Here is a 12,450-nt window from a genome sequence, read left to right as displayed (position 1 = left end):
CAAATTCGGAAGGATCTTACATAAGAAATGTTTTTTAGAAATGGTATCTCTATCAATTGGAACACATTCTGTACTTATATCTAATTAGATAATTTTTTATCTTCTGAATTTGAGCTTCAAATAAACTAAGTCACTGTTTTGAAGACTCGGCACCAGAGAATCTGGTAAATCATATGGTTTCTTCACCCTACCCACCGAATTTCAGCAACTTACTTCATCCTATCACCTCTAAGATGCAAACCTTTCTGACTCCAGGGGAGGCAATTAAGTGTTTTGGTTTCAAAGGGCTTCCTGCTGGGTTCCCAGCTGCATTCCCAAACATCAACCAAGATAGAATGAGATTGTAAATAAAGGACTTAGTTAAGTAAAATGAGTGCTTTTATACAAACCAGAAAGGGCCAACTTGAGAAGAATAAACTTAGTGAAGAAGTCTCCCACTAATAATTCAAAAGTGAAAATATTTTGTCCTGTAGGGACAATTTTCACTTTATACTAGAGGCTAGATGACTAAAGCTTTTACTTTCACTCTTTTGCTATCATATCTTTCTTTCAAATCAAAATTTGTTTTTTTTTTTTTTAATGGGCTTGTAAACACAGATTTAGTCCCCTTCCTCAAATAGCTCACCTGGTTGTAAAACCTTTGCCTTTCCCCAGTCGATATTCAAGGTTTCTGCAAACAGTTCTACTGACTATAACTGAATTAAATCAGTATTCTTAACCCTTCGGGACATCTATATATAGTCACACACACACACACACGTACCTATTCACACACAGGGACAGAGCATTTCCTTGATCACACCCAGCTTCAGCAGGATGCTTGGAGCCAAACCTGGCAGCTGGTTAATCCAAGTTTCAAATGAAGCTCATTGCAAACACTTGCAGCCATAAACTCGTCAGATTTGATCAATGAAGGCCTTTTCATAAACCATTTTAAACATTCTGGACAAGTGCTGGGAACATTGCAGACTTGGGGCATGGTTTCAGTTAAGAATTTGAAGAGGATGGTTGAAGATTTCCTTGAGCAAAACAGCAAAAAAAGATGTAGATGGGAACAAACTGAAGAGAAAGATTCACCATGTTCATTGTGTGTCAGTGGCTAGTTTAAGGTTCTTCAGAAAAAGAAAGGATTAAATGTTTCTCTGATGTAATTTCTTGTTCACAAAGACTCGATAATCACAGCAACTGGTCATATTTCTGGACACCTCTTTAGTCTTCAGTGCTAACAAAGGAACTTTACAAAACAATTTCATCTTCTCTTTTACTTTGTATCATGGGAAGGACATGAAAAATGGCTTTTTCTAGTCAGAGTTGTACTGTGTTTTCTGTTATTTAAAATTGTCAGTACCTTTGTCGATAGTTTGTATGTACTGTACCGATTCTTCCAAATTGGACCACTAAATTTTTATTGACCATTTATCAAACATATTAATCAGTACCATGTTAGACACCAAGAACCTTGTTTTTCTTGGCAGAAAAGAGCTTGCAGTCTAATTAAGGAGACTCACAGAAAAACTAGATGAATTAAAAATAATTCAAGATATAAATGATACAAGAGAACCATGGAATTCATGAGTTCATACATAGTGAAGTGACAAATAAATGATATGGAAATAGAAAATAGGAGATGGAGAGAAAACTTTTGATTATACTACACAAATCTTCAGAATTTCCAAGTCGAACAGCAAACATATCATCATCTGGAAGCAACTCTGGAGAATTCATGGTGGAGGTGGGGCCTGGAAATGTTACTCATTTTATAAATCATCAAATGACATTTTAGGAATGAAAATACACTGGAGCTTGCTATGTGAAATTCTATAGTACCATTTTTTGGTGAGTGAGGAGGAAAAGAAGTAAAGAATGCTTCAATATTGCTTCAAAGCCTAAAGGAATGCCCAAACTACTGTGGTAAATTGTTTTGTTTACACTTACCGGGATTCCTTTAAAAACAGTTGCTAAGTAGAAATATACACAAGGTGCTTGGAAATGAATCATTAGTGGAATAAACTCAGGGATGACTCCAGGCTCTCTCCCTTTCAATCAATCTTGCATACAGCAACCACATTAATCTTCTTTAAATATTGCTTTCATCAAGTCAATCCCTCAATTTTTTTAGAGTGTAATTATATCCTAATGCCTCAGACACTAGTCTCAACTCCTGTCTAGTTTATGGTCCTCTATGATCCAATCCTTCCCTACTTATCCAACTTTGTTTCCTGATACTCACCAATATGTTTCCTATGTTGAAATCAGACTGGTTTCTTCATGCTCCTTTCAGAGTCCCTACCTAGGCTAATGTTGATCACTTCAGCTGTGATATCCTTCCTTTTCTCATCCATATAATACTTCTAGAAATACTCCTCATTCTTCTGTTCTCATCACCAGCAGAAAACTTTCCCAGAATTCTTTACTTCTCATTTGGGGTGTATTCTCATTGAACTCAAAGATTCTTTAGCCTACTTCACATAACTCTAATTTAGCATATAGTTTTTCACATCTCATTGAAGTTTCTTTTGTTTTAATTATATCTCCCAAAATAATTATTGTACTCACACAGAGTAGAGATGCATTAAGGGAAGGGATCACATATTCTTTTTCTTCTATATACTCCACATCATTTACCATAGTGCAAAATATAGGACAGACAAAAGATATATGTTGATTGACATTCTTTTGTATTTGTATAACCATTTGATCATATCAATGGATTATAATTTAGTATTTCAAAAAATTTGAAGGTTTATTGATACCTTTTGTTTTTACATCATTATTCAATTTAACAAGCATCCCTAGACAAGGGGCCAGGCTGGGTTACTTCTGTTTGTCTTAAAATAATGTCTCCTTGCACCAAGATACTTCCCATTCCTAATGTTTCCACCTGATTTACAGGTCCCATGTGATAAGAGAAGCAGGACATTCTTCTTCCTGCCCCCTCCCCTTCTATGTGTTGCTATTCATGGCCTCTGAAGGAAGGCAACCAGAGACCAACAGAGAGACTTATACGTGTGTCTGCACAAGACAAAATCTACCTCCTAGTGCCATCCTGATTTACCAGCTGCAATGTGGAGAAACAATGTGGTGCAGCCTTCCCTTTGACCTCAGGCCTCCCATCTGCTGCTACATGCTCTTGGGGAAAAAGAAAGAAAGAAAAATCAGTGGGAATTCCTGCTATGCAGGATTGGCTTTCTTCTCTGGCAGCGGTTTCCTGCCTAATCACCAGTCTTCAGAAGAAAAGGAATAGTGAAATGGGGCCTCCCATCTTATCATCCTCCAGACTGATCTTTAGCTTCCTCTGAGGAGTAGAACCTTGCACTCAATGATGAACTGATTATACCTCACACTTCCCAGTTATACTGAATCCTTACATATTATATCCAAACACCATTCATTATATTCTCCACCACCCATTCCTTATCCTCATCTATATTCCTTTGTCTAAGCAAATGTTGTCTACTCCTTCCACTCTGTCCTCTGGAATGTCAATTCCATAGCTATTAAGCTTTCCATTTACCCCCAGCTCTTTCTGTCTTCTAGCTATTACTGAAATTTTTCCCCCATTTCTCTCCCAGGACATCACCCCTAAGGAGGTGCTCTCTCCTCCTTTCTGATCTTGACCAGTCAGTGAGAAATAGTTCAATGCTATATTTCCCTTTTTTTCTTGAGTCCTAGTCTTGTTTATCATGTCTTTTATTGCACTCTGACAAGCCTTAGTGTATGAATTGAATATTTAGGGGATCCCAATCCCAGAAGATTCACCTAATAGGACATTACAGAGTCATATGTCTTCATTTGCCAGCATGGCAGGTGAGATTCCTGGCATGTGGAAGTCAAGAGATGTGACAGGTAGGGCCTGAAGTAAAATCCTGGTCAAATAGAAAATCTTAGGGGAAGAGTTCAGACTGAGCTTAAAAAGCCAGCACATGAAGTGAGGGTTTCTATGACATTTTCTCTTGGGAAAGAAGCTCTGACTGGTGAGCAGTCCTAAAGCTTATCTGTATAAGCCATCTCTGACAGGCAGTAGGGCCAGTCCAGCAAGGTTCTCCTGTCTCTAAATACCTATAAATCTAATATGAAGTCTACTAATTTTTATTTATTAGTTTTGGATTTCTTCTTTAACTCTTCTACTTTCATTCCTACACAATTGCTACTGGAAAAAGGAAGAGAAAATCCTGTAATCATTCTGATTGGTTTAACTACAAATATATATTAAACAGCCTCAACTGAGCCCCTCACTGTGGCTAAGCAACGCTATTATACCTCTATTATCAATTTACTCTGTGCCTTTTCCAAGCCTTTTCATCCTTATCAAATTGTCCATGTCTTTCCCTCTCTTCATCATCTCAGCTGAGTATCTCGCCTTATATTTATTAAAAAAAAAATGTCATTCACCATGAGTTTCCTCTTCTCCCCTCTTCCTCTTCTCTCATTACTAGGATGCCATCTGGCAGTATTTGTTCTTATATCCCTGTTTTACATGAAGAAGTGTCCTCACTCCTTACTAATGCTAACACTTTACCTTTACAAGCAATCTTATCTCCTCCATCAAAATGCCCTGTCATTCCCACTATATCACTTATTTGCATTCTATCCATCTCCATGGTCTCTTTCCCTATTGCTAACAATTTGTCCATGTCTCCTTCATCATATCAAAAGACACATTAAAGGACATATCAAAAGGACATATCAAAAAATATCCTCACGTTATCTTTTCGTTACCCATAACTATCATCCTATATATCTTCTGCTCTTTTTTGCCAAAGCTGCTTTAAAAATCACTCTGCAATAGATGCCCCCACATATTACTCTCTTCCTAAATCTTTATAATCCAGTGTCTAAGACCATCATTCCACAGAAATTGCTTTTTCTCAGGTTACCCTTGTTGTCTTGACTGCCAAATCCATTAATCTATTTTCAGTCCTTATTTTCCTCACTCTAGTGGCTTTTGACACTACAAATCACCCTCTTCTCCTTAATAATCTCCTCTCTTAGGGTTTTGGGACCCAACTCTTTCTTGGGTCTCTTCTTACTTATACCACTTTTTATCTGCCTCCTTGGATAGATCCTCATCCAGATCATATCCTCTAACTGTAGGTGTCCTATAGTGTTCTACCCTGATCATTCTTATTTTCTTCTTCTATACTATTTCATTTGATGATCTCATCAGCTCTCATTTATGAATTAATGTCTCTATGGTGATGATCCTCAAATCTAACTATTCTGTCCTTTTCCCTGCTGACTTCTAATTTTGCAATTGTAACTCTCTTCCAGATATCTCAAACTGGATGTCCAGCTGATATTTGCAATTCTACATATTCCATACCAAACTCATTATCTTTCTCCTTGTACCTCATCCCTCCATTTTTAATATTACTTTTTTAAAATTAAGTTTATTTATTTAATTAATTTCAAATATTTTTCCATTATTCATATTCTGATCTTCCACTTCTCTCAATTCCCCTCCCATCCACTGAGTTTTACATGTTTCCTTGATCAATACCTATTTCCATATTATTAATATTTGCACTAGGGTGATCATTTAGAGTCTACATTCCCAATCATATCCCCATTGACCTATGTGATCAAGCAGTTGTTTTTTATTCTATGTTTCTACTCCCATAGTTCTTGCTCTGAATGTTGATAGCGTTCTTTCTCATAAGTCCTTCAGAATTGTCAGGGATCATTGCATTGCTACTAGTAGAGAAGTTCATTACATTTGATTGTGCCACAGTGTATCCATCTCTGTGTACAATGTTCTCCTGGTTCTGCTCCTTTCACTCCACATCAATTCCTGGATATCATTCCAGTTCACATGGAATTCTTCCAGTTCATTATTCCTTTTAGCACAATAATATTCCATCACCAACAGATACCACAATTGGTTCAACTATTCCCCAATAGAAGGGCATCCCTTCATTTTCCAATTTTTTGCCACCACAAAGAACCTAGCTATAAATATTTTTTCTTTTATTTTAGAATGCAAACCCACCAGTGCTATGACTGCATCAAAGGGCAGGAATTCTTTTAAAGTCCTTTGGGTATAAATTCCAAATTACCTTCCAAAATGATTGAATCAATTCACAACTCCACCAGCAATGCATTAGTGTCCCAATTTTGTCACATCCCTCCAACATGTATTTCTTTTCTTTGCTCTCATATTAGCCAATCTGCTAGGTATGAGGTTTACTATTACTTTTAATGACACCATCTTCTCAGGCCTTTGGCTTGACACCTAGATTTGGTTCTTGACTCTTTACTCCTTCCCAATCCCCATATTTCATCAGTTGTCAAGGTCCATCAATTTCATTTTTGCAACAACTTTCAAACATTCCCCACAGAAATTCATCTTCACATCTAGACCATTAAAACTTATTAGTGTTGCCTCAAATCTCTCTCTACTCCCTACTACCTACTTCATTTAGACAACAAAGTGATTTTCCTATAGTGCAAGAACAACCATGCAAGCCCTTTATTCAGTAAAATACAGTGTTTCCCCTCTCCCTTCTCGTATCAAATACAATCTCCTTAGCCCTTCATTGCCTACCTTACTCCTTGGTTCATACTCTTTGACTCAGTTATGTTGGTCTCTTTAGTGTTCCACAAACAAAACAATTTCTTATCTCCCAGCATTATATCTGACATTCCCCTATTATCTGAATTGCTCTTTCTCCTTATCTTCATCTAGTAGTTTCCCTAAGTGCCTAAGTTCCAACTAATATAACATTTTTAATAGGAAATCTTTCCAAACCAATCCTAATGCTAATGACTGTTAATTATTTCCTATTTGTCCTGAAGACATGCAATCAGTAAATATTATTTGTTATCCTCCATTAAATGGTGAGCTCCTTGAGTACAGGGACTTTCTTTTATATAGATATATATATATATTCTGATAGATAGATAGATAGATAGATAGATAGATAGATAGATAGATAGATAGATAGATCGAGTGCTGAGTAGAGTGCCTGACATTTAATAGGTACTTTGAAAATGTTTTTGATTGATTGGTAGCCAAATATCATTATTTCTAGGACTGAGTTTTCAAACTTTTAAAATATAATCCCATTATACTCAGGATTATTGAGAACCATGCCTACTATCTTTTTATATGGTTTTAATCTAATGATATTTACTGAATTAGAAATTAACCTTTCATAGTATTTTTATGAAAATAATTTTAACTTCAAAAACTCCTTCAAAGGCTGGCAAGAGTCCCACAATTCCCTGGACAACAATTTGAGAATTTCTGTTCTTGGGATAAAGAAACTGAAATGGAACAGTCTCCTTTCTGAATTACCTTACTTCACTATCCTTCTCAGATACACAGTGCTCATCTCTTAATACATCAAATGAACATTTTCTTATATAAAAGGAAAATAGTTAAGAATGATCAACTGACAGTGACTTCTGAAAAATATTTATCAGTCCATAATCATAGTTTCCCACATCTCCACTGAAGCAAAGAAGTAAGAAGCATTAATCATAATTAAATAAAAATTTTAGATCTAAGTTGATAAGATATAGGTCATTTAGCAAGGAAATTTATACCTGCTATGTAATGGAGGGGTAGGAGGGAGGGAAAGGGAATAAACATTTATATAACACCTCCTCTGCAAGCACTGTGCTAAGTGCTTTATAAATATTTCTTTTGATCTTCATAATAATCCTGTGAGATATATGCTGTTACCTGCATTTATGATTGAAAAATGAGGAAAACAGAGATAAAGTAACTTCCTCAAAGACATAGCTAATAAGTGTCTGAGACTATATTTGAACTCAGATCTTCTTAACTACAGGCCTAGCATTTTCTTTGAGGCTATCTTCCTCTTTACAACATCTCCTTCAACAACTCAGAGAATCTATTCTATAATTCCTCTTATGGCCTGGCCAGTGATAAGGGGTATCCAATCTCCCACAGAAATACAGAGGAAAGTAATAGCTACCTACTCATCACTACAACTACAGTTAAGAAAAAAAACCTTAGCTGACTTTCCTTCTCCTATTTATTCCCAAGGAGCATATAAAGAATCCTCTGGAATCCCATTCTCAAAAGATAGAAAAAGAAAATAAAACTTTCTTTTTAAGTTTCAGAATGTTTTCATGACAATAAACTATTCTAACAAACATATAATACAAATGTAGAGTACACAAAGGCTCCCTCCAATAAAACCTACCCCCCCACCAGAATGATGTCATGTTATTTACTTTGATATACTTACTATTCCAGCCAAATTGGACTACTGATTTTTTCCTTCACTGAATATTCTGTGAAACAGATTTGACTCAGGTTAGACTGAAACAGTTCAGGTTTGAAATTGGAATGAAATGAAACATATTCTAATAGTTAATACAATCCAGTTTACTCAGCCGTAATATGGAAAGAAAATTCAACAAGTATATAAAACTTGATTCAGATAAATGTGACTTCATAGTTTCTATACAGAAACTTATCTGGTCAAAAAGGAAGGATGTGATAATGCATTAGTGCACAGGCTATTTACCAACTCAGAATATCACTGAGTCTTCATGGGTGGGCATCTTTTATGTCCTTACATAATCATGTAAAAGTTTTTTGATTTAGCCACCTAGGCCAGTAATATCTAGGAACATTTTACTTGCCTTTTAAGTAATAATAATAATAATAATAATAATAATAATAATTAAAAAACAAAAACTAGACTAGTTTATATAGTTAGGATCCTGATAGATATTGCTGATATGCTACTCCCACTCATGAAAGCCATTTTATCTTTTATCAAACTTTTTTTCTTTGAGCCCCAACTTATGAAGTCTGCTATAAATACTCTACATATATACATATAATATTTCATAAATACTCTACATATCCACCCCCTTAATAGGGTTTTCTATCTCAATTTTCCTCATAATTATTTGCATGTATATTATATTCCTCCAATAAAATGTAAGCTATTTCATGTCAAAAACTACTGCCTTCTTTTGCTGTGTTTTTGTTTGTCTATCTCAGCATACTTACTTTTTTAAATTGTAGAACATAATTAAAATGGAAATGAGGCTCCCATGAGGATCATTCCTATTAGTTCTTTATCTTAGGATTAAATTTTATATGTCAGTATTCTAATACTTTCAACTTCATAGTCTAGTAACAGTTGAATTAAATGGCAGTCATCTTGGAAATTCTGGAATGTAAAAGCTATGTGCCTCATTCTGTTCATTGTGATAAAAATGTAAGTCCATTATTCTTGTTTTTTGTAACCAAAAAACTTCCTATTTCCCCACTCACAAGAACAGGAGTGTTAACCATGTGTCAGGACAGATTCCAACAGTGGTAATTACATTTTTGTTTGCATGCATCCATTAAACAGCTGCCATGTTCTACAATAGAGGTGGCAGAACGTCAGCATCTGATGAAGTGATCCCAAAGTCTCCCTTCTGACTGAGTTTGTTACTTAGTGAAAGTGATTTTTCCCATAGGCAAAGCACACATGTCAATACCAGCTCATTTACTTTCCTTTTTACACTATGGCTCAGTGTGGATGGCCTGGAGGAGGGAAGGTTTACTGCACATGTGCCAAGATTCCTACTGTGTTCATTCTCTTGGTAAAGAAAAAGTCTCACTTTGCCTTCCTCTGTTATATCCTGTAAATGTCTAGGGGGAACCAACAGAAAGGGCTGTGGAAGTGTTTTGTGCTATCTCTGATCTTTGGGCTTATGTTTATGGATACCACCAGCAGGACACCCACCATGTTTGTCTGCTTGTTTTCAGCAGACTTTCTTGTTTCCAAAGCTCCAAGGAGCAATTAACACCATCCATAACTTCAACTGGCTTCCCTGATCAAGATTTCATCTCCAGCTCATCTATTAATGCATTGTTTCAGGAAATGGACTCCAGTCTCTCTGGAATGTTGAACATGTTTGTTATAAATATAAAGTGTGGGTGAATTCATTTCCATTTCTCCAGTAATGTTACAGTGAAGTTGTTATTGCAAGGAAAAGAAAGTGTGATCATCAGCAAGACTGAAAATTTAAAAAGAAAAGAAAGACACGTTAAGCTTCTTGGAAAAGTGGGCCATGAAAAGGAAGCATTATTGTATTCTGTGCCATAAAATCACCAAGAAGAACAAGGGTTGACCCAGATTCTCCCACTGTGATTTACTCACTGACAGTAATACAAGCACTTTGGAGCATGCATTCACTATTTTAGACCACTAGCATAATGCACTATTGTGGAAATGATGCCCTTGTGGGCCATCCTGAGGAGTAGCGAGGCCACTGGGGGAACCTGGCTGACCGGGAATAAATTGTAGTAGGAAACCGCAGGATTATGCTGTATGTATATGGAATGATAAACATCCAAAGCTCCAGAGTGTTTGTCTGGCTTCATAACTCTTGTGTCTTGAGTCAAATTGAGCAGGAGAGCAAGGTATGTACAGTACTACTAGTCCTTGCTATCATCAGATAATATTGCCCATAACTGATATTTTGCATGAAGCCAATTTTTGTAATTCAAAGAATTCTGCTGCTGCCACTTCTGGATTGTTTTCTCAGTTCTGTGTAGGCTCTAGCCCCAGTTTTAAAGGTCCCAAACTGCCAGCAGGTTTTCCTGCCCAGCCTCCTAGATCTCTTTCCCCTTAGATTTTTGCCTTTGATCTCTATACAGCTCTCACAGCTTGGACCATACCCACCCACATTTTTGTGGCTTGCTTTTGTTGACTCTCTGTTGCTTGCTAATCACCTGCTAATCCTTTTAATCCTCTGGGTACTACTACCCCTACCCTCTCCTTCTAGGGGAACCTTGGGTTGCTGTAGGATACCAACTCATTCTCATTATCCATCTTTATTTTACTATAAACTTCTTAGACAAGGGGTGGGGAGGCATGTTGAGATGGAAAGATTTGTCTTTTTTTATTGCGTTTGGATCCATTATTTTCTACTTCTTCCAGAAAATGTTAAGATGTAGGAGAAATAGTCTACTTTTTGAAAAAATAGCTATGATCAACAGAAAGCTGCTGTCCAGAATACTTCTTAAAGTTTCAACCTCTGGGGGTGGGACAAGGAGATGGGAAGACTCATTCTTTTGTCATAGTGAATTTACCCAGAAATCAAAAAGTATTCTACAGATTTGCTTATTGACAAATATCCAAGACTTATGGTAAGTTTGAATGATGGGTAAAATGAGATACAGAAAATCCACAGACCAAAGTAATGAAGGAAGATCGGATAGCCCCAAACACTTCTGAATCAGTCACTAGATATGTGCGATTTTGAGTGTTTACTGGATATCTCCAATAAGACTAGTTGTTACTTCCCAAATAGCAGCCTATTAAACAGTAAAGGCTGATATCCAATGGACTCTTCATTTCTACAAGGGAGAAAGGGCTTTAACAACATTGGTTCAATTATCAGGGAGAATATCCTAATTATCATAGTGTGTTAACTAAAAACTGATGTGTAAATGTGACCATAATAATGGAGATCAGTAAAAATAAGACAAGAATTAATTTATTGTGAAATAGATTAGTTTGAGAAGAAAAGTAGTAAGTAATTTTTAATTGATGACCCCAAATATGATACCCAGATTTATTTTTGATTATTATTATTATTTTGATCAGAAACATCGAGTTTTCTTTTTAGGAGATGAGGGGGGTTTGTCTGTTTTTTATCATTCCTCCCTCCTTGTTCACAACTTCTCCCCCAACTTGAGATCACAACATATCTCCCCCTACACCTCCTCACACACCTTGTTGCCAATATAAAGTTGGCAAACTGTAATCCTACTGTTTAGAATCAATGCATGGTCATCAGTATCACCTGCCCTGCTCACGGGATGACCATGGGTTGGGGATTTTGCAAGGTACTTTTGAAAGGCTGCCAACTTGTAATCATGATGAAGCCTGCTTAGTGAAAATGAGATGTTTTCTAGAAGTCACATTTATGTTTCATGCTTTATATCTCTATATGTTCTGCTAGTTTTGTTCATATGAAATGGAGTTATTCATCCATGAACACATTTTAAACATGAAACATTAATAATATAACAATATAAAATATTTGAAGCTGTCAAATTATTTGGATTTACAGATGCAACAGACTGATGCTATTGCTATTTTTTAATTATTATAAACAACAATCTTTGAAAACTATTATAATAGAACTTTACAGAGTGTTTTACAAACATCTCATTTGATATACTCAATAACCTTGTGAGATAAGTACTAACCCCATTGTCACTGGTATAGTGATATTGTATTAGCATTCTATCCCTGCTTTTTATTGGTCCCATCATGTATTTTCAATAGTATAAGGGAATCCATATTTAGAAACCCCTTTACCTTTGGAGATCTTCCATTTTCTAAAAGTTAAAGTCTTAAGGAACTATTTAAGGGTCACTGAGAGCTAAACTTTCCTGAAGTCAACTTGGATGTGACAAAGACACAACTTGAATCCAGGTCTTCATCCCATGGAGGCCAA

This window comes from Monodelphis domestica, chromosome 1, assembly GCF_027887165.1.
Source record: "Monodelphis domestica isolate mMonDom1 chromosome 1, mMonDom1.pri, whole genome shotgun sequence".
Lineage (NCBI taxonomy): Eukaryota > Metazoa > Chordata > Mammalia > Didelphimorphia > Didelphidae > Monodelphis > Monodelphis domestica.
This window is presented reverse-complemented; position numbering follows the sequence as displayed.